The sequence below is a fragment of the Diadema antillarum genome, unplaced genomic scaffold (assembly GCF_040938485.1).
Source record: "Diadema antillarum isolate AM-2024a unplaced genomic scaffold, OU_Dant_1.0 seq00001454_RagTag, whole genome shotgun sequence".
NCBI classification, from domain to species: Eukaryota; Metazoa; Echinodermata; class Echinoidea; order Diadematoida; family Diadematidae; genus Diadema; species Diadema antillarum.
In genome coordinates, this window is record NW_027272200.1 from 731,867 (window position 1) to 759,524 (window position 27,658).

Here is a 27,658-nt window from a genome sequence, read left to right on the forward strand (position 1 = left end):
TAGTACTTTTCATGAGAGGAAAAAAATTGGTGCAATCCTAACATTCCTAAACTGTATAACGTTTCCTCTTCGTCATATCAGGCAGCAAATCATCAGCCTATCTACGTGAATAAGTGTACACGAGAATGAAAAAAAAAATGTTGTCAAGAGGAATGTCTTTATCATGAAGCTTATTACTCTAAAGCATAATGTTATGCAAATTAGTCTATCCACGTCTTCGCTTATTCGTCGCAAGTTTTTCTCGAAGCCCCTCCCTCCTCTTTGTACGTGTATGAGGCAGACACCTACGCAAATCATACGTCATAGATATCGACGAACGAACGATACTACAGACAGAGGGGAAAAAACATGAACGATACACTTTAACGATCGACTTGCTATCGAGCGTAAGGCGGAGCTAGTTGCTGCTTCGCGCACAAGCCATTAAACGTGCGATACCAGTTGTACGTCTCTCAGGCAGTCGGTCCTGTTGGGGGTTGTGGGCGCAGATATAAAAGACGGGAACACGCGGTGTGTCGACTGCATTGAGGTGGTCGTACGCAAGGCATCGATCATCGAGTGGTTTTGTGCGCACGGGTGAGACCTGCGAAGACAACTTAAAAAGGATATTGTGCTTAATCTCTATTTGAAGGTCTTTTCGCAGTCACCAGCCCAACCCCAGTGATAAGACGTTTTCGAGTTGAGGTGAGTGGAAGGAGCTTCTTATCATACCTTCTTTTTTGCTTCTTGAGAAGTTGGTGTCGTGCATAAAGTGCTGGGAAGAAATTCGCTTCAGATGGTACATCAGTGTTAAGTGCAAACTCTTTTTGTATCAGATAATTCGAAGAAAAGGTGAAGAGCAGTCAGTAGATTGAGTGGCATACTTCTCCTTTCACCCTTTCCCCAGTCAAAGCATATTGATAGAAATTTTCTCTCTCCTAAAAAACAACAACAACAGATTGATAGAAACATTGCAAATTGATTACTGTAAGGACATGTGGTAAACACATTCAACAAAAACTTTAGCCAGGTACCTGTTAACCCATGAGCATGATAACTCCTGTCCACTAACATTCAGTATCTCTACCCAGTGCCATACATTGCATAACATTATTTTTATTCAATTTTCGCACGCTTCGTATGTTGATACGTCTGCCAGATTCAACAGTTTCAATGCATGTCTATTGCAGCACCCAATCTACAAACAAATCAACAATAACAAAAAACAAGAGAAGTGAATGTGGCGTCACATCTTCTCGCGATGTGCATGTGTGTGTGTGTGCGTGTGTGCGTGTGTTTGTGTGTGTGTGTTTGGAATTAACATCACTACTCCACATTCTTAACAAGTTCTCATCTAACCCTGAAAGCGTGCGTAATAGTGCACGGTCCATGGACTCTGTTACAACAGTTGAGATCCATTTGGTGGTATCATTTCTATACTCACTTTCCCGCTGGCAAAATTGAAACCTGCATACAACTTTACGTGGTGGTGTTCGGGCGTGAATAGAGAAGAAAATGAGAATAATCTTAGTTCTTCTGTATTTTCTTTCTAATTTGCGTTGCAGGCCTTCCTATTCTGAAGTATATACTATTGGATGTCATGCTTTGGTCACTTTTAAGAGTCGAGAGCTTTGTTTTTAAACCTCATGTGGCATTATTACTTTAGGCACAAGCACAATAATAAATCCTTTGCGCAGTGCATTGTGGGATTGTTTTGAAGCGATTAAAATTCAACTTTTAACTGCTGAAAGTCAAAGTCTGTTTACCGTTGCAAATGATTTCATTTTATATCGTTGGTTTTAGGGGGTATTTATGATTTGTTCCAACTCAAGAATCATGAATGTGAGATCCACGAGTTTGTCTGCTTTAATCTTGACGCGTAGCATCATCATCAGTTAACAGTCAACTGTGTGGATCTAAAATGATAGATTGTTCATATTTAAGAATTTTATTGATTCCGTAGTGGCCACGTCGAATAGATCCAAGCAAAAATCCAGTGTCGAGTTCGAATGTGGTTTCGTCAGTGCGTCAAAGTATCTCATGTTTAAAAGATTTTCTTAGATACGCATAAAATGGCCTCCGTTAAGTAGCTCGCTCAGAGTGTTTCACGACCATGCATGGAGGGTAAAGTATGTAAAGAGTTTTTTTTTTTTATGGGGGGGGGGGTTGTCAATCCTTTGATCGCAGTGAAGCTAATTCATTCAGTGTCTACAAATTTGTAGCAAGGAAAACATACTCGAAAAACAAAGATTTGAGCAGGTCTGGGAGAAAAAATACGCGAAATCGTCATAGGAAGACTTACAATAGTCATAGGAAGACTTACACATGCTTGCTAATCAAACAAAGCTGCTCTGAGTTAATGCTCTGTTTAAAGACGACGATTTAAAGTGACTTAACGAAACTTTAAACACAGGGTTCCATTTCTACTTTTTGTGAAGTGTGGACGCTGGTGTAGTTGTGTGTGTTCTAACATTAGTCTCTTTTTGATATTTGTCAATTGAAATATCTCAACAAAATAAAACAATTGAATCACACTCCAGTAAATTCAGGAATGTTAGTGTCAATAGATTTTGAGTGGATGGCATGTGTATTCCTCTGTTTTGCTTTGATTTTTTTATTGGTCCACACTTATACTCGCAAACCTGGAGAAATGCTCCAATTTAAATTCTGAGGTAACTTGGAACTCAGCAATTAATTTCTACTACATATTATTTGTTTGTTAACCCGTACCCGTTGAAGATGAGTCCCGAGTATACTCGGGCAGGTGTCCGTGGGAAATGCGTGTTGTAGCGAAATCAGCCCGTCCTCAACGGGTTAGAACAGAATGTAGATTAATAGTATGTTGTTGTTGTTGTTGTTTGAGAGCCAACAATGCACCTAAGAATTGTTATTAGCTTTATTCATCAAAGTGAAACTATCTGTTCCTTAATTCACCTAAATCTTATGTACATCAGTGTTAAAAAGAGAAAAAGTACCATTCCTATACCACAGGAAAGTTGTCTGAGTACAATCGTTCTCTAAAAATCTACCTTTGATTTCAAATTCAAATTGGAGCCACATTACCTAACAGCCGAGTTTGGTTATGATGACACAGATAGTGGATTACTTGGGGTTTTTTTAGACTCATGTAACGTATGCTCTCTTCATGATTGCAGCCCTTATACTCCATTTATTCATAAACCTCCTGATATATTTTTAGCCCAGAAACGCCTGCGGTTCTATACGATATATGCACAGATAAATTTGCGTAATATTGTGTGTATAAGACAGACGCTGTCGGATACGTTCCGGAAATAGGGAGAGTGGTCTAAAAGCTTCGAAGCACGACGTGAATCTGATGCTGATTTTTGTCTGAGAAAAGAAAAAAATGATGTTGCCGCCTGGTTTCAATTTGTGCCAAAGCCAGCGTTTAGGTAGGGCGTTTGAAATTTCATATCAAAGGAGAGAGAAGATAAAAAGGAAGCATCAATTCGGAGATAATCGTCCCTGTCATTACGTCACGTCATGAGGTATCGACCTCGTGGCCATATCTACTTAGGTCCGGAGAAAATAACTTATAAATGTTTCTGGCTGTTAACTCACGCTGCTTTCGAGACTGGGATATAATTGCTCCTTCGGCGGAAAGATGAGAAACATGTTTCAGTGAAGGTAACAGTGGGGATGGTGCATTTCCGCTTCTGTTGTAAATAGTATTTCCGGTAAAAGAAGAATTAAAAGTGCATAGAAAAAAATAAATACACTCAGCCATCGATGAGAAAGAGACGAATGACGTTACGGATTACCTTCTGCATGATGAAGATGAGCGAACCCTGGGAGAGTTTGTCGATACGAACAGCTTGCACAAGAATAAAATGAAAAAAAAGTGAAAGTGGTTTAGACAGGGACGTAGCAAAAGATCGCGATGGAGGCAAAGAACTCACCCCTTTTTCATAACGAGGCAGTCAGATGTTCCTGGGTATACGAGAGCAAAAGAGAGACAGGGGTGGGAGAGAAGTGGAAAAGAGATGCATATAACTGTAAGAGATTACTGAGAAGAGTTTTGGCTGTTTGGGGAGATGAGGAATGAGCAGGGGGAGGGGGGAATATTGAAGAAATGTCATTGAATAAGATGTGACGCCAAGTGACACTTCCTATTTCAATAATTTAAAATGACGTGTCTCTTCTCAGAGGCACACCAAAAAAAAAAAAATATATCAAACAGCGATCAGTGAGGCAACCGTTTTCTTAATGCTAAAAACAACAACTTCCAATTTGTTTGATATCTTTCATTACCGACACAATACAACTACAATCGCCTGCGCCCGCACACACACACGCTTGGGCACTTCATTACAACCAAAGAGATGACACCATATAAAATCTCTTTGTCGTTATCCCGATATTGTTAAATCATATAGCCTATTTTTTTTTTACTTACAATTTATTCACTGCATTTATGAACTTCATATACTTAACTGATAAAATAATTTTTAACTTTGAATTTAACTTTCTAAATCCTAACACCTTTTCTTTCTTTCTTTATACTAGAAATAACAATGTGAATCCTGTTTACATTTTGTTTTTGAATTCCGGACTTCTGGTACAATGCAACGTACTGACATCAACAATTTCTACCGCTAAGCAAGTAAAGGAAAATAATCTCTCGCAAGCTTGGAACAATTATACAAACAGTAACCAAAATATCCCGGCTTCTAATGATACGATGAATTGAACTCGCTTTGACGTAGACCTTCACACCACCCCTACCCCCTCCCCCTTTCACAAATGAAAACCATAAAAGAATAGGGACACTCAGTATCAACCAGACTACGTGTAAGGAAAGAACTACATAAATAAATTAATAAGACAAATCCAAAACAAACAAACACAACAACAAAGACGAATCACACAATTTTCGCGGTAATTTCCCCCGTGCTGAGTAGGTGCCTTGATTGAGCAGCATGCAGAACAGATTAATTATCACTTCAGGCGTAAACCTCGCGACAGCATACCCGCTATCGGCCCACAAATCTCGGGCGGCCGTGCGCAACATTCATGATTATTTCTACCTGGTCAAGCGTCATAATTGATTGATTTATCGAGCGATCAACTGAGTAATAGTTTGCGTTCCATAATACAGTGAAATGTCAACTATCAAGAACGAATCTATCACAAATCTAGGAAACAAAAAGATGACATCTTATTTCTTGCCTCTCAGCTTACAAATATATAGAAGTGGTAATTTCCAAACATTAGACACGCAGCAAAATCGTTATAGCAAAATAAAAGACATTGTTCAGTCGTGACAAGTGAGAACTGAATTCACGCTATGCCCATAGAGAGTATAAAAACTAACGTCTCGTTTGAACCTTTATCAAATCGGGCTTGGTGCCTTGAAGTATTTGCATCAATTTAAGAATGTGCCACAAGTGACTCCTAATTCTCTCACTCTCTCTCTTTCTCTCTCTCTCTCTCTTTCTTAAGATAGAGACAGAAACCTAGAGAGAGGGGGACCCCACACTCCCAATAAAAGCCCCCAGCCCCCCCCCCCAAAAAAAAACAACAACACACAAACAAACAAACAACTTAAACGAACAAACAAACAAGCAGAACAATACTTGGAAGTCGTATATATACGGTTGATGAATAACTCTCTCTCTCTCTCTCTCTCTCTCTCTCTCTCTCTCTCTCAAGATAGAAACAGAAAATTAGAGAGATCAAGGGGACCCCACAGGGGCAATAAAACCCCCCACCCCCACCCCCCCCCCCAAAAAAAAAAACCAAAAACACACACCCAAACAAACAAACAAACAAACAAACAAAACAACACTGGGAAGTCGTACGGATGATGAATATTGACACGTGCATGATTTACCACAAACTTCGTAACGATTGATCGTGTTGATACTTGCACCATAACCAAATCCTCTGATCAAGTGGGAATATACTTATTCTTAGCAAAGATATCCCTTCAAGATGAATAACAGAGCTATTATCTTTCCGGCAGCCAAATACATTTAGAACAAAATCAATGCGATATGCTGTATCATCTTTTTGTCGAAATAGGGTTGAATGAAAATAGGGCATGGCAAACTAAATGTGTACTTTAATAAATACATATATTTCGTGAACTTTCTACCTCAGCTAGACATGCCTACTAAAAACGCGCATCAAAATTTTTCGTGGTGATTCTGGTGTAATTTTGTGTCATTTCATTTCATAATTTTTCCACAAATTACATTCCTGACATACATTTGCAATTCAGAACAAAAAAAAATTGATAATCCTCTTTTTAAAGAATGGAATTTACTTTAACATTATAATGGGGGAACAAAAGATTGAGTAAAATAATGTAAAGATTACACAAAATTGTGTGTGTGTGTTTGTGTGTGAGAGGGTGTGTGTGTCTACGTTCACACGTATGATTGGCGTTGTGTTTCTCCCCATTTCTACCCATTCTTTTTTTATTTCTGGTTCACGCAAAACTTCAGACATCAAACTGAAAACATAAAGACCATTTGGCTGATGATTCAACAGCCACTCAGAGAAAGCGAAGCGTACACCCGTGCCATCAGAATCTGGACTACGCTTGAGATGGCATCGGTGAAAGTGATTAAGCCGGGCACAAACGTGGGAAGACAGCTATTTCATAGATTAAAGCATCCTCAAGGGCTAGTCCAATCAGCTTTGTCAATATGCTCACTACTCAGCAGAATATCGTGATCTGAGTGTTTGCCTTCATCCCAAAACGTTAGCTTAAATATATAAAGACATTAACAAACCAAACCCATATTTGTCTACAACTTCCTTGCTGACGCCATTCAGGATTTCCATTCAAAAGGGGACCAAGACCACCGCGAATGCCTTTTAAACCATGGATCGTACCTCTTCGTTCCAAAGGAAAATCGTTACAGAGAACGTTTGGGTGCCGTATTACTATCTCCTTCCTTGTTACTTCGTCTCCGCTGTCAGTTCTGCGTTTACTGACAGGCCTAAAATCCATGCAAAGACAAATAAAACAAAATAATACTGTGAGATTTACCTTGTTCACTAGAATTGAACATGAACCGTTGATCATGTAACTTCAAACAGTATTACTGTCGATACTATATTAGTAAGTAGCTTGCAGAGTGAAGCCGACTCTCCTTCCATCTGATTCCAAAGAAATGGAAACCATTGGAATGACACTGACGCTGATGATAACAGTATTCAAGGTGATGATGATGATGATGATGATGATGATGGTGATGATGATGATGATGATGATGTAAATGATATTTACAAAATACTTCTCTCTCATAGGGTGCATATCATATTTGTTTTCGTGCAAAAAAAAGACAAGAAAAAGGAAGTATTGAAGATAATTATTGCTCCGTACTGGAAAAGAGTTCTTAGGGAATAGGGTTCGGGGTTGATTGTGTCAAGTGTCAATTCCCCTCCCCCCTTGGGAATATTCCCGTGACGGAACCCTTAAACGTCATATGTTTTTTGTTTGTCTGTTTATTTGATTATTTGTTCGTTTGTCTTATTTTTACTATTTTTGCTTCAAAAGCCGTAAGTGTGAGGGGCTACATGCAGCCCCCTTCCCGGTGCCGCAGCCCGAGTTCAGTCACTGTGTTTTCAGTGCAAGTAATTGGTGCGAGAAAGTACATCTGACATTTATTAAAGCTGCACGCTCCATCATGGATCCAAAAAACCAAGCCAGATTCGCTTGTTAGTTATAAAGCAAATAACACTAATAACACTCAATTTAGAATGAAAATTATGAAAAATATTGACTTTATCCCTTCGTACATTCTCTATTTTTTCCAATTTTCAATTGATGATTTTGTTAGTTTTGAGTATTCCACATGACGCAATAACGTCATATAGCTGGTACGATTAGTGCACGTGTTGCTCATTATGTTAGCTCGAAAAATCAGTGATAAAGCAGTGAAGTATAATTATATGCATCTTTCATTTCGAGGTACACATTGATCGCTGTATATAGTACACTTGCAGTCGATTTATTTTTTTATTCATGTTAAGTCTTTATGCACAGGTGTTATATTGGGTAAGTTTTTATCAATGGCGTAAAAGAGCTGTTATGACAGCGACATACATGAGATAATCCTAAATCACTTTTCCATATTGAAAGTAATTCATTGCAGAGTATAATTGATTTTATCTATTCTTTTTTAAGTAGAATAATTTTGTTGGCAAGACATAAAAGAAGGAAAAGGCGACCAGCGATTAAAAAAAAAGTATACTCTACAATCAAAGTTTGACATCCATTACATGTTTTAGAACTCAAAATTCATTTTATTTATAGATATGCATAATAATCTATATCGCCACTTTTTGGAATAAAAAGTGACATGACCATTTCTAATATTCATACTCTAGCTTCTGTATAGCTGAATACACCTACCCAAATATTTCTGTCGAAAATAACTGCGCATATTGCAGTTAAGTTGCGTTGCTGTATGATCTTTTTTTTTTATCTGAATGATGTATACCGTTTTAAATCTGAATATAACGCAAAGCAAACTACCTCTTTCAACGTTGTTGCTGTGCGTTATTCTTCTCATTCTTTTCTTTTTGTTGGGGGTTTTATCTATCTACATACAACATGTTAACAAACCAACTCAAACTTTAGAACTACATTGTTGCTAAATTAATCTTCGAAATCCCCCGTTTAGAGTGACTTCGCTCCCAATAATACCTATACTTCAAAGACATAATAGCAATGCAGAAAACTCTTACCGTTCGCTGTGTGACGTTTATGGGGATCAGAAGGAGATTTAACGTCAATCAGCCAAGACGAGATGTAATATCCCCAATTACCTTTATCGGCTGATATAAAAGTTTCCAGCCAAGCATGAGATAATTCGAATAGACATAATGACATCTGGAGAATTTACCTCGCAAATTTGATCGTTCTGTATGATTTATCGCTATCGAGCCGTAGCAATGACCTTGGGAGTATTATATATACGCACACTCAAACAATCAAACAAACAAACAAACAAAAACAAACAGATGTATCTTCTGCTTGCACGACACATGATGTGTATGTGTGCGTGGGTGTGTGTACGTGTAATGACAAATAATGTGTACGTGCGGTTACAGTTTATTTGGGGGGGGGGGTTTCTGTTACTTCTTAGCTTAGTCTATCTTTTTTTTTTCTTGTTATGTTAAGGCGTTTGGGATGAGGGAACTCGAACGATGGCAAATTTAAATATAGTTGTGACTCAACGACGGTAAAACTAAATATAGTTGTGACTACCTAAAGGGTCTCGGAGTGCCATACCATAGGACATAGTAATAGTCATGATGGTCATGCAGCATTTATACGAACAATAATATTATGTTCATTCTGAAGGCAACCAATAATGATGACAGCATTAACATCAAATGAAAAAAGAAATGGCTTCATAAAGGAAGAACATTTCCCCCTGTTATCTGCAAGGCCAGAATTTCAATATATCGGCTTCTTACGACCATTATTATATGGCTGGAGTGCAGGGGCAGCCGGATAAAGCACGTAGACCACGGCTCCTTTCTCCGGTGGGTCGTACTGTCATTCCATCAGGACGTGGATGAAATGAATGGCTCTTCACTGATGCCGTCTGTTCTGTGCCGCCTTTCAACTGGGCCGGATGTTACCTGCACGAGCGTGACGGCCTATAGGGAGGGTACAGAGCGCCTCGTCTTCTTTCTGTTTATTTATTTATCTCTCTCGTCATTGTGGATCAATATACATTAGAGGGAGGCGCGTCCGAAAGTTTCAGCGCCGTTTCATTTCAGGGATCTCGCGGTATATTGTACACCTTGCAATCTGACCCATCTCATCCCCAACCTCTCATTCTCTGTATGATATTTACCTCTTCCTCTCGATCTACCCTTCTCTCTATCCTTTTATCCATCTATCCATTCATCCCTTCCTCTCCGTGCAGTATGTGTTCCATCGACATGAAGATCACACTATTTCGTGGCACCGTTGAAAAAAAGGCGTGCGACGGGTAGTGAGAAATTAATAAAAAAGAATGTAATTTGAACAATATGATTACCGGGTACATCAAGAACATTCAGAGTCAACGCTAGTAAGGGTTGAGGGTAGGGCCATGAAATATTGCTAAATGAAAGACTCGAAATCTATTGACACTGACATTACGCAGTGAGATCAACCAATTCAGCAATGGGGGAAAATTAAGCCCTATTCTATTGTGCGAAAATGGCTTTACATAATGCATACAGCGATCAAATATACACACGCCAGTCGCGGTACATCAGTCTATATTCTGTGCATAACGCGTAGAAGTGTGCCACTCTAGCCTTACTAATGTAATATGACTAATGGTGCTTGACTTCGTTACTTTGTTTTCAAGTAACTTTCTAAATTGGATGGGAAGGATGCGAGTCTCTTGTCATAATCAAGTCGCGTACATAAAACATTATGAGCACCTCACTCCATTGTCATAATTTACATTTTCCAGGCACCGAAGGTCGCTAAATATAAAATACAAGTTTTCATAAACTGCTAAATGTGTGCAGTAATGTTTCTTAGCAGGTTGCAATAAATAGGGATTAGCTAATTATTATCTATGAGAATATGTTTCATCATCATCATCATCATCATCATCATCATCAAAAGAAAAAAAACCCAACTATTGTTAATTGTAAAACATCATTCGAACTAGGTTTATCGACAGTATAGCAATAACTGTAAGATGTGTAAATATTTCACAAAAGTAATTGTCCCCGCCGAACGAGTTCGAGCAGGGGACTATGAAACGGGCTCCGTACGTGTGTGTGTCCGTGTGTCCGTCCGTGTGTCCGTCCGTCCGTCCGTCCGTCCGTCCGTCCGTGTGTCCGTGTGTGCGTCCGTGTGTGATCAAAATCTTCAATTTGCTACTTCTCTGTCATTTATGAGCCAATTTTGATTCTGTTTGCTTTATATGATAGCACTACATGGGAGCTTTGAAACTTCTACACAGAATTTCAGTCGTGACCTTTGACCTTGACCTTTGACCTATATTGTACATTTTGCTACAAAATGCTACTCCTTCGCCATTTCTAACCCGATTTCGATTCCGTTTGCTTTATGTGATGGCACTAGGTGAGGGCTTCAAAACTTCTACACAGAATTTTGACCTTTGACTTCTTTGACCTTTGACCTTGATTTTTTGACCTATATTGTACATTTTGCTACAAAATGCTACTCCTTCGCCATTTCTAACCCGATTTCGATTCCGTTTGCTTTATGTGATGGCACTATGTGAGGGCTTCAAAACTTCTACACAGAATTTTGACCTTTGACTTCTTTGACCTTTGACCTTGATTTTTGACCCATATTGTACATTTTGCTACGAAATGCTACTCCTTCGCCATTTTTAACCCGATTTCGATTCCGTTTGCTTTATATGATGGCACTAGTTGAGGGCTTCAAAACTTCTACACAGAATTTTGACCTTTGACCTCTTTGACCTTTGACCTTGATTTTCGACCTATATTGTGCATTTTGCTACAGAATGCTACTCCTTCGCCATTTCTAACCCGATTTCGATTCCGTTTGCTTTATGTGATAGCACTAGGTGAGGGCTTCAAAACTTCTGCACAGATTTTTGACCTTTGTCTTCTTTGACCTTTGACCTTGATTTTTGACCTATATTGTACATTGGCTACAAAATGCTACTCCTTCGCCATTTCTAACCCAATTTCGATTCCATTTGCTTTATGTGATGGCACTAGGTAAGGGCTTCAAAACTTCTACACAGAATTTTGACCTTTGACTTCTTTGACCTTTGACCTTGATTTTTTACCTATATTGCACATTTTGTTACAAAATGCTACTTCCGGCGGGGACATATGTTACGCACCGCGTAATTTCTACTTTTCCTTGTTAATTACAATTTTACACCATCAATGAAGAAGTGTCAATAGCAGAGAACAACCTAACCCGCTATTAATCCGACATGTTGCACATGTATAAAATCTTATAACAGACAAACAAACAACACAAACCCATGATAGGACCTGAAAAGCGTTGCATGCAGTAACAAAACACGTGGCATAAACATAGTGATTAAACACGGCAGACAGCTAAACCATACATTCTACCCGCGGGTGTACTGGAAAGAAACAGGCGAGCTCAGACACCGTGACACACAGGCCACTTCTCCAGCCTGATCGGATGCACCATTACCCTCACACGTGATTGTGACGTCACATCAGGAGCAATAAAGAAGGGAATGGATACAGGAGATATAGAGGTATAAGATATAGGGAGAGATAGGGAGAGAACGAGATATACAGACAGAAAGGTGAGACGCAGTGAGATATACAGATATATCTTATATCATCTATATACTTCATCTACTGATCGAAAATGAAAAGGAGGGAGACCATTATCATGGTATTGTCCTTCATGGGGAAAACCCGATCCTTCTTGTTCACGTCCGGAAATTAGCTGTCATTATTCGACACGTTAGATTAAGCTAAGCAGGCCTAGTTTTTCCGCCACTTCATTACACATTAGTGTGACATTCAACATCGCTGCTTCATGTGCACTGTCACTATCATTCACGTTACACGCCGATGAATATTATCACATTACCACTATCTCGAGGCGCTGAGCAGGAACATATTTTGCGTCGTGTCTTGATGCGAAGAGAAACATATTTTTAAAGGTGTGAGAGATGGGGTAATATTCCTGGATTATGATACGGGAGAAAGAGCATGTACGAGAGAAAGAGCGTGTATACGAGAGAGATAAGAAAGAACGATATATATGAATAGAAAGGAGAGAGAGAAATTAAATCTACAAGGTGGGGAAAATGCAGACGAGAGATGGACAGGCAGACGCAACTTTTTTGGGGAAAGAAAGGTTGAAGCAAGAAGAAAGCTTCAGTGATATTCAGTAAGACGAAATACTTATTACTTGCACGTTAGATGCTCTGTTATTTCTAGAAAATAACTTTAGCTCCTTAATTATCACGTCTTCATCATCCCATCAATAACGCGATTAATGAGTTTTAGTGGAAATACTTAAAATGAATATTGAGCGTGTACTACTGAAACGGTGTTTGAATTTGAACTGGAGGTGTTAGTGTATGCAAAATCGTCATAGTTTTTCGTGTGTTTGTTCTTTACGTTTTGCCCATTATCTATAAATCACTTACTTACAATATTGATCACAGATTCTATCAAATTGATGTCTTTACTAATTTATGGATAATCATCCAGTTTTGGTACCCTCTCGGACTTCAACTACAACAATAAGACTATAAGAACAAGCCCCTGGGTGGTATCGAGATACAGACCGTGCCGCCGAGTACGATCCGGCTCAAACTGATCACCATCACCACGTGATCCTTACTCCAGTTTTCGCTTTCCACCACTGTTGAGGCTTCACACTGACGCGCTTCTTTATTTGGTCCTAGTCGCACTTGTCAAGTATGCCGTGCTCCTCTATGAGCAGAAATCTGAGCGAGACATCTACACAACCAATCAGTAAATATACCTACATGCTTATAACGACTGACATGTCGTGTGATTCGCGTTTTGCATTTTTGTTTGATTTAAAATAAAGGCATGAGCATCTGTGTGGCAATTTTGTTTAAAATCCTGGTCTGAACTACATAGATCATGTAGATCGATCAAAGTCTTCTTTTCGAGAAACACAAAAAGATAAAACGCAAATGAGCAGAGGAGAGAGAGGGGATGGGAGAAAAATGAAGAGCTAAGCGGAGGAGGGATATTTGATTTTTTTTTCTCTTATCATAGAGGACGACCAAGGAGTTTAAGTAACAAAGTAAAACGCAATAAAACGGCACTTCTGAACTGTCTGAGACCGCTCTCTTCAAATGTCTTAGTCACGGTACTCCCAAAGGATACCGGGTACCACAGAATTGCCTCCCGTTTCTGATAAGTTGCAATTTCTACTCACACAAACCATCAATGGCCTCCTTGCTGGAAAATAAAGCGGCAATTAAGGAGAGTAATCATCAGTTTTGCTTTTCGCTTGACAGAAAGATCAATGTAGGCGCTCATATATGGAAGAACATCATTCAGTGATGACCATACCTTCGCAAAACAGTAATGATATTTTGTCTCCTTTGCAAGCAATTTGTGACGTATTTCTAGCTAGAGACAACATAAAGCGCCAATGACTTCGATAGAGCCCGATTTTCTGCGGCGTTGAAGCACCGTTTCGTTAGGAGTGCTATTAGGGGCTTGTTATTGCCACTCTATTTGATCCAGATCTCTCTCTCTGCTTGTACCCAAAGATTCGCCTTCTATCCTTGACAGTGTTCCCTGCGTGAAATTAGGTTTGTACGAGCTCGTTTGCCGCCCGTTTGCCACCGAACGTCACCGCAATATTCGTCGAGGTTCTGATAGCGTGACACGCAAGGGATTCACGGAATTGGCGTCCACGCGGGTTAATGGTTAAACCTCCTTCATGCCGTTCCTTGCGTTTCTTAATGGGAGCGAATTAGAAAAATGACATTCTGCCTGTCAGAAAATATATCTGACGGAATTGCATGATTTTTGCTGCTCTGACATCTTCCGTTTCGTACTGTTCAATTTCGTATCTGATCAAACCTGTGTCTCTCTCTCTCACTTTATCCATGTGTTTTATAATGGAATAAACGCGTTGTGTGTGTGTGTGTGTGTGTGTGTGTGTGTGTGTGTGTGTGTAAGCGTAGTTTGTGTGTGTTTGCATTTCTGCCGCTTTCAATAACAGACGCAACAGAATTATATATAAAGTGTTGTTATTGCTTTTAAAGAGACGAATAAATTCCAGGTCTTTCGAAATTCAGATTTTCATGTTTGTGCTCTTTCTGATTGCCACGCACTTTATCAGAACAGGGGCTCGTTAACGGAAAAAAAGGAGAGAGAAATGATTGATAAGTCGTATGATTGTGAATATTGTAAAGTAGAAGTAAAATTAAAGAAACCGCCAATGAGATTTAAGATCTACCATCTTCTGTAGCTGACTCGTGTAATAAAAATTTATCTATTTCCTGCTATGTGTGTGTGTGACGGTGTTTTATCAAAGGGGGCAGTTCCCTTTAAAGTCCCGCTATTTCACCTCATGCTAAATGAAGTGATTTAAAAAAAATCAACAACAACAAAATGCCTATAATGGAAACGCAGATTGAAGGTGCATGTCCAGAATAGACCTTCAGAATTCGATTACTCACAACCGGGCAACGCCAGCGTCCGTTTGACCCCCGTGTACGCGCTCCATTCTCCTAATTGTCATTAATTGCGTTTGAGAGACTGTTTTGCGAACGAATCAATACAGACGGGCGTAATTCATTGGCGGCTACAATGTCTCTACTTGCTTGCGTTTTTGTTTTTGTTTTTGTTTATGTCTAAAACTGACAGATCTGATATTTGGATATCGGTGATTGGAGCTCGACGGATGGATAACGATAATCGATTGAGCTAAAAACAGAACAATGCAGTCCAACTTTATAGATGAGTGTGTGTGTATTTATGAGTGTGTGTTTGTGTGTGTGTTTGTGTGTATGTAAGTTTGGATTCATTTTAAACGATCAATACGGAAATACTGAAATGTATAATAGAAAGGTACCTCCGAGTGGGAATAATGCGAACATTTTGCTTGTTTCAATCAATTATAAGGTATTTTCCTCTAGCATTTCATTTAATTTCTTGTGGTTAATGTAGTGTTCAATTAGATCAATAATCAAACATCAAATCTCTTTTAAGTCCCTTTAAAGGGATGATATAGTTTTGGTTTCCAACTTTTTTGAGATGAGAAACTTTTTTATGAAGTATGAAAAATAATAGATCTACAATTCTAACAGGAAACAAAGTTAATTTGATGAAAATTGATTTTGAAACAAAGCGATCCTATAACATAAGGTGGGACCCACCTTATTTGCCCGCATTGTTTTACTTTCTTGTACAAAACAATTTCATCAAATAAACTGATTTCCTCTTCGAATTGTATGCTCTTTAATATTTCACAAGTGGTTTCTAATTATCTCGCAAAAGTTTTTTTAAAGCTGTATCCCCATCTCAACCAAAGCTATACCATCCCTTTGACATTTCAATACATAATCTAATTCATATCAATATGATTATTTAACATAAGGATACCACGCTTTTCAGAAACTCCTACTGACCTTTTTAAAGCTGGTAATAAGCAGCAGTATTAAGAGGACCTGAAGACCTCAAACAGAGCTTTAAACAAACCAAAAATGTCCAGATATTCTAGCCTGCATGATGAATAGGCCTAATCGTCATCCTTTAGGCAAACGCTGTTCTTGACTTGCTAGACATGTGAGAGTAAAATTAAGAATATTTCTCACAGTTTAAAACTGCACACACATGCGTACTAGCAAAATGCTAGAGATAACCAACTTCATCGCAACGCACCACTTGTTTAAAAGACGATGACCGCTGAACAACGGTCGCTTTCCTCCAGTTATGAATAATCACAATTCTTTGTTTTGTGTGAGTGCCAGTGGACCGTATAACCATTTTATTAGATACTGTTCGTCGGCCACCGGACTGGTGACGTTGAGACATCGGCTTCATTCAAGGGTGATTGATTGACTGATTCCGACTCGTTAATCGCTACGATGGAGACATTCGTGTGTGTCTGTTTGTGTGTGTGTGTGTGTGTGTGTGTGTGTGTGTGTGTGTGTGTGTGTTTGCCTGTGTCTTTATCTGTGTCTATAAACGTGCATCTTTCCCTTGCCAGAGAAACGAAGTAGGGAAGTATCAGGCTGAAAAGGAAAATTTACGAACGTTGAATGGCTGCCAAAAGAAAACGAACAAACCCCAAAGAAACAACAAAAACAAAAAACAAAAACAAAACCAAGGTCCTCGACGTAGCAATGGTGGCATAAAGATGTTAATATAAAGACGGGCGAAATCCAAACTACAATGTTCTATACCATAACATAATTGTCACGGCAGATTTCTTCCGTCATGGATGATTGCAAATTTGTGAATTTGATGGACAGATGCAGATGGCTATGTATTTTGTTTGCTTGCTGGTCATGTTTGTTTTGATTGTGTGTCTGTGTCTGTGTCTATGTCAGTGTCTGGTTCAATGCATTTTGTATTTGTTACTTCTACAGAACATAGTAGATGATATATAAATGAAATGAAATATATTAATGAAGTATATAAATGAAATATACAAATGGAATATATAAGTTGAATATATAATCATATAAGTGAAATATATAAGGACATATATAAAGGAAATGAAATAGCAATACATGTACTGGAGAATGATAGGTCTAATGAATGAAAAATATCCTTATAATCCGATTCATGGGGCGTAACAGGTTTTTGACACGTGTACTCCCAAAGACCCAATTTACTCGGAAAGCCGAAATTGAATATATATTCCGTGTGAGAAAAACTGTGCATAACTGTTCCCTCACGTCGTCAATCCATCTTTTTTTTTTCTCCGAGCACTGAATCATACGCGCGTGCAGTGTTTTACCCTTAATATACAACCAAGCAGCAGTTTCGATCCTCGGAGGGGGGAAACGGGGGTAGAAGGGGGTGGAGAGGCGGCAGGTGTCCCGAAGGAAGGCGGGATCGATGGCTTTTAGCCCCAGAATCTAGAACTTGTCTTGATCGCAAAAGAAAAAATAATGTAGACATATGGTGAGCGTAGCGTAAAACTTATTTTAGAACCAGATGATCATGAGATACAGGGAGACAGGAATAGCAAAAACTCTCCCTTTTTTTTCTTGAAAATAGGAAAGGAATATATAAAGAAGGGTAAACGAATAAATGGAGCTAACGTTTTCTGTCAGCGGATGTTCATGTACAATGTTTTATTCGTAGTAATGCGCAGATGTTTTCAATGTCAACCGTAGAGGCGACCTTAGCATCCACAACAAAAAAGGGCAAGCAATAAATAAACTGACGAACGGACCTATACGTATCCCATTTTAGTCCAGTCGGGTATAAATGAATATCTAGTTAATGCAAGAGACTCAAGACTTCGTTAGGTAATTTGTTTTAGCTGTATAAGTGCAGGTACGGCTAATATCGAAACCTGCGGGAATTTTGCCGCCCTTACCGAGTAAATTATTTAGCATCTTAACACCTTGTCACTATAGAGTATGACAAATTGCACATTCATCTTTCGTTCACTTTCTCTCCCTTGCTCTCCCTTGCTCTCTCTCTCTCTCTCTCGTTTTCTCATCTTTGAGTTCTTTTTTTCTCTCTCATTCGCTCTCAAATTTATCTCCCTATCACCAAGTCATTTCTCACTCTCTATATCATAAGACGCTTTTGCAAACACGATGCGAATGTGAAACCAATTAGCCCGACACAGAGCCGGATATTGTTCGAGTGAACTTGCAAACGGACTCCACGGTCGGGCAAATTATGCGCATTCACTGAATACACAACCAATTCAGGAAGATCAATATTAAACTGTGAACTCGGAGTGATGTGCCCGTAATGAATGGGGTAGTGCGAAGCGGGGAGGAGAAGGGGTTATGAACTCCACCCCACCCCGTCCCTCATCATACCCACTTAAACCTTATACTACATGCTCTTGAATCTAATAATGGTAATAATGATATGGTTTCCCCTATACTGTATAGCTTTTCAAATTCAGCATTTCCACTGCTCTAACTAAGCGCTCCCTGCATCCAACCACATCCATTACCCCAGCATCATCATGCATGCCTCTTCGTACACCAGGAATAAAGTGACATTGTGGAAAAAATACAGTCAATAGAGGAACGCACCGGAGGGAACTTAGACCCTTTTTTTTTTTTTTTTGCATATAATCTAGTGTTTTGCACCGTATACCACTGTGCTTCCAGCGCACGCAGGAGCAATGTAAACCACAAGCAAATAGTAAAACGTCATAACGAACCAAAGTAAACAAAATTGAAGTCGCACACACACACACGTAGCTGCACAATTCGAGTGAACAATAAGAAACGTAAAACGTAGACACACTTTTTTTAGCAGTGCTTGCAAAGAAATCAATACCTTGTATGTGAATTAATCGCATGAAAACCATGGATTTGATATGGAAAGAAAACGTGTTGGTTCGCTCAACGCGATCGTTGTCATTGTGCAAGTCTGCAATAAACCTTGTTATTACGCCTGGGTTATTTGCTATCTTTTGAAGATATGAACCTATTATTCCACGCATCACCACATAGGAAGGTGCACCATAAATACAGACATTTTAAAAGTGAACGAGGAAATTGTTGCGCTGTCCGTGGTTAAAAGATAATCTTTTCATGTGGTTATCCCTAGCTTTTTGTAATTTATTGTTTCACCAACTATTATTATGAAGTTTGAAGTTTTGAACAATCAATTCATTTATTTTCCCCCTATATTATTAATATCGATGACATCTATCTAATCAATTCTTCATCCAAATCTTGTGTGCACGCATCTATTGCTCTACATTCTTTGTTTTTTCTTGTTTATTTGTGCTTGCGTTGAGGATATTCAATGAGATCTTTTAGGTACTGCTTCAAGTAGCACTCTAAAAGGGACGCTTTACCGAAAATATCGCTCAATGCTCAGAATCAGAATAAATCAAAATTCAATAAAATGACAATTGGTAGCAAATTATTTCGATGGTGATATTTAAGTGCATGATGTGTCGACGTGAACAAAATCAATTTGAAGCCTAAAAATCATGAAACACCAATGCGACATAACACACACACACAAAAAAACTGATAAAAAGAAGAAAACTAGATTACGTTCCATAGATATTGGGGTTTTTTAAGATTTCGGGTAATCGTCTGTCGATATTGGCTATCACGTACGACAGGATGGAGGGTGCCCCTGTAATAGTGACAGTTTCGTCTAACTTAATGAGTATCTGCTGCCCAGAGGAAGACAGATAACCTCCCTCTCCCCCTCCCCTTCATCCCAACCGTCTTCTGCTGTGTCCAAGACAGAAATCCATCTCACAAGAACAACCCCCTCCACCCCCCTCAAAAAAAAATCGATTCCTATATAATCAACCGGGGGCAGTAACAACGGCGTAGCCAGGATTTCATCTTAGGGGGGGCGGTTAGTATGCGAGGGAGCGAAGCGACCGAGCCCGAGCGAGCGGAGCGAGCGAGGGGGGGGGGAGGGTGTGGGAGGGGGGTGTCCCCCCTCCCACGGTAAGAACCTTTTGCATTTTGATGTTGTAAATGGTGCAATTTGATGCATGTTTTTGCGCGTTATATCGACGTGAAACAGTCCCACTTGTTTAAGGTAGCAGTTTATTTTGATGTAGATTATTATTGAACAATTTGCCTATAAAATGCTATAAGTTAAATACACTTCTTGTATTAATTTTTTTCACTGAATATCATGGACGCGACTGAACCCGAGCAAGCTGAGCGAGTGAAGGGGGAGGGGAGGGTGTGGGAAGGGGGGTGTCCCCCTCCCACGGTGAGAACTGTTTGCATTTTGATGTTGTAAATGGTGCAATTTGATGCATGTTTTTGCGCGTTATATCGACGTGAAACAGTCCCACTTGTTTAAGGTAGCAGTTTATTTTGATGTAGATTATTATTGAACAATTTGCCTATAAAATGCTATAAGTTAAATACACTTCTTGTATTAATTCTTTTCACTGAACATCATGGACGCGACTGAACCCGAGCGAGCGGAGCGAGTGAAGGGGGAGGGTAGGGTGTGGGAGGGGGGTGTCCCCCTCCCACGGTGAGAACTTTTTGCATTTTGATGTAGCAAATGGTGCAATTTGATGCATGTTTTTGCGTGTTTTAACGAGTTGAAACAGTCCCACTTGTTTAAGGTTGCAGTATATTTTGATGTAGATTATCATTGAATAATTTGCCTATACAATTTAAATACACTTCTTGAATTACTTCTTTTCACTGAATATCATGAACGCGACTGAACCCGAGCGAGCGGAGCGAGCGAGGGGGAGGGGAGGGTGTGGGAGGGGGTGTCCTCCTCCCACGGTAAGAACTTTTTGCATTTTGGTGTTGTAAATGGTGCAATTAGATGCATGTTTTTGCGCGTTTTATCGACGTGAAATAGTCCCACTTGTTTAACGTAGCAGTATATTTTAGTGTAGATTATTATTGAACAATTTGCCTATAAAATGGTATACGTTAAATACACTTCTTGTATTAATTCTTTTCACTGAATATCATGAACGCGACTGAACCCGAGCGAGCAGAGCGAGCGAGGGGGAGGGGAGGGGGTGTCCCCCCTCCCACGGTGAGAACTTTTTGCATTTTGATGTTGCAAATGGTGCAATTTGATGCATGTTTTTGCGCGTTTTATTGACGTGAAACAGTCCCACTTGTTTAAGGTTGCAGTATATTTTGATGTAGATTATCATTGAACAATTTGCCTATAAAATGCTATCATTTAAATACGCTTCTTGTATTACTTCTTTTCACTGAATATCATGAACGCGACTGAACCCGAGAGAGCGAGGGGGGAGGGTGTGGGAGGGGGTGTACCCCCTCCCACGGTGAGAACTTTTAGCATTTTGATGTTGCAAATGGTGCAATTTGATGCATGTTTTTGCGTGTTTTAACGAGATGAAACAGTCCCACTTGTTTAAAGTTGCAGTATAATTTAGTGTAGATTATTATTGAACAATTTGCCTATAAAATGGTATCATTTAAATAATCTTCTTGTATTAATTCTTACACTGAATATCATGAACACTGTCTGTTCAGCAGTCAAACAGAAAAAGCATGCACACGAGGGTGTAGATAGGGGCATATCCCCTCCCACACGAAGGTGATTTTGCGTTTTCAGACCTGAAATTCAGCGATCTGTTGCAAATTTTTGGTGTAATACTTTTTCATCGAAGTGATAAAATCACGGAATGTAGCTCTTATTCCGAATGTGCACCATCTGTGTGTATGTATAAAGTCTAGTGAGGTATGAGGAAGGGGGATTCCTCCTCCTGCTCGCGGAGCTTTTGCGTTTTTAGAATTGAAATAAAGCGATCTGGGTATAGCCACAGTCTATACTTCTATGCATGGTGGAAGGGGGGGGGGGGGAAGGGGCGGGGGAGCAGGGAGAAGGCGTGGGCGAGTGTTATCCCCACCCTTCCCTTCCGATCGAGCTTTTGCCTTTTTAAGGTTGAAATTGAGATATCTCATCTACGCATTTTTGATGGAATCAACATTTGGGAAATATCACACACACACACACACACACACACACACACACACAAAACTGATTGGGGGGGGGGCTGAGGGAGGAAAGGGTCGATTAAAAGGGGAAATTCCCCTTATACATGAGGGAACCTTGAGTTTTCGGAATATAAGTGATAAGTCTTGTGCACTCAGAATTATTCATAATTTTTTGTAAATCTAAAAAGTGTACTAAGCTAGGGAAAGAGGCACAGAGGGGGAGGGTTTGGGAGGGGGTATCCCCCCCCCCAAGCACGAGAGATTTTGCATATTTTGAATTGAAATTCAACGATCTGGTGCACACTTTGAGTGAAATATTCAAAAAATATCTTATTTGATGAAAGGTTGCAAAGGAGACCCGCTTCATGTGCATGCATATACAGTATACGCGCATTTTTTTTTCCGCCTCCCAAATCCCCGGTCCAAATCTTAGGGGGGGCGATCGCCCCCATCGCCCCCCCCTGGCTACGCCAGTGGGCAGTAATAATTATGGTTTCAATTAGATTAGTTAAGCTAATGGTAATGACGTCAGACAATCCACTGCACCTGGCTTGAGGAAAAGAATGAAAGAAGGAGGAAGAAAGGAAGGAATAAAAAAAGAAAGAAAGAGAGAAAGAAAGAAAGAATGAGGGAAGATGCACTTGTGTGAGAGGGAACGGATCGTACAATATCTCACGTATTGCCGCTCTTGTGTATGAAGCGTTTACAAGCATAGATGGAGCAACGTGCATTGTGTGTACATCATTTGACCAAGGGCCAGTCTTGTGCCTTCTGGGTAGATGATGACCGGGTGAAGAAGAAGAAAAAAAAACACTCATGCGTCACACAAAAATTTTGCTGTCCACGAATGTGGCACGTGGATTTACTATTCTTGTATGTCGGAGAGGATAAAAAGGTTTGTATCGAACGGTGGACAAAAGAGAGGTCATGAACACAACGTGGGCAAAGGAAAACCTATCACAGTCATCGCTTCTGAACCTGTGGTGACATCTCCCGGTAAACGGCAGGAGAACGTCTGCCTGTCTTAAAGGCAATTCCATCATGCTAAATTTAGTAGAATGCTACATGGCTTGAATGTTTTGCCAACAATTATCACTGAAAATATACTCTGGTATACGATGATGGCCGCTAATGTTTAAAATCTTTCAAATGAAGTGAAATATCTGTAAGAGACAGTATGACTGGTTCAAGAAATAATCCTTATAGAAATTGATATGACCGCCAAGAAAACAAACAACAAACAAACAAACACACAAGCAAACTAACTAACTAATTTACGATGATTTGGGCTAAGGGGATAGATGACAACAAGAGGCCCTACTAATCGATAATGTCATGTATCATACCAAGCGAAGTATAATCGCTCATAATGTGGTCATTGGTTCTCCGGTAATGATGAAAATAGGGGTCCAACTAACGTGTAGTGGTGAAAAGTCGATCGGAAACCAGTTCTGACGGGCCTTAAGTAATACCAGCCGATGACGGATTACGCCACTCACCGTCTAATTCGATTAAAAATGTCACGTGGTATAAATAAGGTATACAGTCCATTCTCGAACAAGCGAGCGTTTGTGCGCCATAAACTGGGTTCAACTTCAACATACGTTTAGTGTGCTTGTGTATCCATTTGTGTGTGTGTGTATATATGTCAGCGTGTCTCCGCGTATGGAGAAAGGGTGATGGATAGTACGAGGGAGGGGGGGGGGGGGGGAATCAAAAGCAATTACATGATCCGACGATGATTCGCAGCCGATAATATCTGAAGCAGTGATCGAGCGGCGATAGAGCCCCGTGTCAACACGAATTAATCAATCGGATGCGCTACAAGCGGACAGTCCATTTTCGCTGCGATCGGAAACGAAAGCTTCCGAGCATGAATACGCCGCTTTGTACCTTGATAGAAAAAAAAAAGGTCGAAACAAATTAAGGAAAATGGCTGACGGGGAAAAGAAATTAGATTCACGATATCTTCTTAATCTAACCAATTTCGTAATTGAGGACTACAAGATTACAGTACATCTAGTCAATTATGATCTTGTCAACAGAGTGGTGATTGCATAACAATTTTTTTCACTACACACATTATCAGCCTAATTGACTCCTATATCAGATTCATTTCTGTTTGCGCTAACGCAGTAATTGAGCAAAAATTAATGAGTATTGATAGCGTGGCTCGCATCTTTTGTTTGAAAAGTAAATTTGATTGCCATGATAACTATCGAGGGGCCTGCTATATTCGTCGTGAACGACTGAAGCACGTTACGAAAGATAACACTAGACAATATCCTTTTAATTTTTTGTTTGGACTGCTTCCGATAACGGGTAAACTATATGCAAAGAGCTAAGACATATTTGAATCTCATATGCTATTTTTTTTTCTTTTCGAAATCAGTATTCGAAATAAGTGTTAAATTCACGATCTCTCTTAATGGAAACGATGTGAATGGAATGCCTCCTGTTCCAGATGACGTTGGTCCAATTTCTCGGAAACAAAATTGTTCCCCTGGAAGACACCAAACGAGCGAATCTCTGGTCACAGAGAGATACCATCAAGCTCCACACCCCCCCCCCCCCCCCCCCCCCACGTCTTCCCCTACCCCATCAACTCCCGGTCCCACAGTCGCTGATGTGATTGGCTGAGTGGAAAGGAAAAAAAGAGGTAAATTGAATTTGTGCATTGAGAACTTGATTTGATTCGCCTCTCGGCTCATTTTGGCGGGATCGCATTATCGCAGACGAGGTAACCCGATCTGAGCTGAATAATGCGGGTAATGATCTTAAGATTTTCATCTTTTCTTCCCCGCTTTTCTTCCACTCACAAAAATTGCAGCTCTCTGTTTCTTACGCCTATCTCGTGATAGGAGTGTTTTTCAATTCCATTTATCAGATTTCTTTCATACCGATGCTGTCAGTCAGAGACACCAGAGCGTTTTTTTTTTTCTTTCTTGCTTTTCACTAGTTGTGTTGGCAGCTCTTGGCATGTGGGCCTCTCCGAAGTAGGTGCAACGATGTTCTTTTAGTGACAATCCCTTCCCGCTGATGCGATTGATCGCCGGAGTGATGTGGTTGACAGATCCGCCGAAGTGGCCGGCGTGGCTTCCTGGGGCCAGCGGTTAACTCATCCTGGTGATGCCCCCCCCCCCCCCCCCAAAAAAAAAAAAAGAAGAAAAGAATAGAAAAGAAGAATAGACAAAAGTTTAGTGTCTTCATCACCAAAATTTTCCTCATGCCTTTTACACTACGAACAATGCGTTGCATGATGGATAAAGTAGAATATTCATTATTGCCGAATCTTGCGCCTTTGAACAGGCGTACAATTCTGAGCATGTGCCTGACTGCTGAATTACACACAGGCACACACCATCACCCAAGGGCTCACAAGGTGGATCTGGAGTTTCAAGAACCAAATAGACATTACCAAACAGACCAAAGAAATGAAAATAGAAAGAGACATGATTTTGGTAGGCACGTTGGAGAACAAAATTCAAAATGATCGCAAACAAGCGAGGATTACATTTACATGTACAAGTATTGTAATAACTTGCTTCCATCTATTTTTATTGTAATAACTTGCTTCCATCTATTTTTGATTCTATGTTCCTCAAAAATCAATCATTTCATAATTATCCCACTTGGCGATCTAGTGAATTTCATTTACCTCTTTTAAGAACGATTTTTGCTAAAAACACACTTATTTATGTAGGCCCAAATTATTGGAATTCTTTGAATCATGACTTAAAAGATGCTCCATCCATATACTCTTTCAAGAGGAGACTGAAGTCTTTTTTATTGCAATCGTATGACTCTACAATACTGAATTAACCTTTTGGCCTTTTTTTATACTAACCTGTTTACTTTGTCCCCTATTCGAAGAATTAACGGTATTTTTTTCCCCTGGATGTTTGCAATGTTGTCATCTATGCCATTTTTTACCTATAGAGTCTAGTAGTTGACTCTCCGTGTGCTACTTCGGTTCATATATCCCTCTATTTTCTATTTTCTTGTCTTTCTTTAAGGCGTCAAAATTTCGCTTTCCCCAGCAACTATCTTCTGTTTCTCTTGGCATGCTTCTGCCGAAGATCGCTGTTTATGTTAATGTTGTTTCTGTTGTTCTGTTACTGTTTCTGTCTCTTGTTTGCGTTCTCTTCTGCTATTTTGTCTTCAGTTCGTCAGTCTTGTCCATCCCGTTTTGTCCTTTACAACCTTTTCTTTAGTAGTTGTCTTGCTGTCTAGTCCTGTTTTATGTTAGTTCGCGTCTATGTAAACGTATCTATTTGTTAATCTAATTTCTAGTGGGCTTCCAGACTTCTTCCACTTTGTTATCTTTTTGTATATACGACGGTTCAATTTATCTTTTCGTTGATGTTCTTCTCCAGAGGGACCCACATACTACAAGCCCTGTCTTTTTAGTGGGTCCCTCCATTTTTCGCATTTAAAACAACGGTATATATGTATTTCGCTTTGATCACTTATGTTTCTTTCTTGCAATACAATGTATGATTACTTTAGGTCCTCAATTGTTGTAGTCTTTTTATTTCACTATGTTCTACTTACCTTATTTTCTGTTACTAAATGAAGTGAAACATATGTTTTTGTTGAAAAATGAAATAAACTTTGAACTTTGAACATTTTCAGTCGCACTGGGGCCCGTTGTATAAAACTTTTTTTACCTTAAAAAAAAACCACACAAAAAAAACTCAGGTTGATTTGTAAACGTGTTAAATGTGTTAATGTCAATGGCAGAATCATACTAAAATGAGTTTTTAGTTCTTACCAGAGTTCTTTTTTTTTCTTGGGGTCAACGTTTCACGCAACAGGTCCCTTATGATTCGATAAACGAGAAGGTAAAGATTTAAACGAACTTTGCGTGAGTGGGTAGATCACACACCAACACACAAATGGAATCTGATAAATAATTGATTTATAAAACTTATTTAGATATTTATGGCTCGATTATCTCCATCACAGACTATATTTGATTTCGTGTTGTCTTTAATGAAATTATTCTGTTTGTGTATTCATTTGTTTCATTCTATACTGCTTCACCTGGTGCTATAATCATATACTACGTGGATTTTCTCCCATCACACCGGCACCACTATTTAATACTCTAAAATATTTTTATCTAACAATAAGCGACAGCTCTAATATTCAAAGCAAAGTAAGCAGCCAAGCAGACGGTTGAGGAGCTATACTGAGTGATGCAGGAAATCTGAAGGAATATCTGAGGCAATTAAGTCTGCTTTGTTCACCATCAGCGCGATCCACTTCAGAACCCTCCACCGCTGCCGTCGAAAGACTAGCTGCAGAACAAGCGATTTCGGCCAAATTGACGGGGCTTTGGCTGCAGGTGATAGGGCTCTAGACCTGTAGACGATGAGGAACGTTCGGGGCAGAGACACCTGTGTGGATTACTTCCACAGGATTACCGTCAAACAGTTACTGTTACTGTTACACCATCGCCAAGAAAGAAAGAAAAAATTGGATAAAATCGAAAATAAGATATTATCAAGAGGAAAAACTGGAATACAGTGACCCCCATCTGTATAATAATTTCT

At 39.6% G+C, this 27,658-nt stretch overlaps 1 protein-coding gene across 2 annotated transcripts in view; it reads left to right on the forward strand.

The window, feature by feature from the left end:
* Nucleotides 1-447: 447 nt before the first annotated feature.
* Nucleotides 448-27,658, forward strand: part of LOC139709615 (uncharacterized) — a 47,185-nt gene continuing 19,974 nt past the window's right edge. The window contains exon 1 of one of the 2 annotated variants that reach the window (XM_071621573.1): nucleotides 448-684. The gene's annotated coding sequence lies outside the window, so the exon portion shown is untranslated. The remainder of the gene's footprint in view (nucleotides 685-27,658) is intronic. The other variant, XM_071621574.1, reaches the window with a different exon arrangement.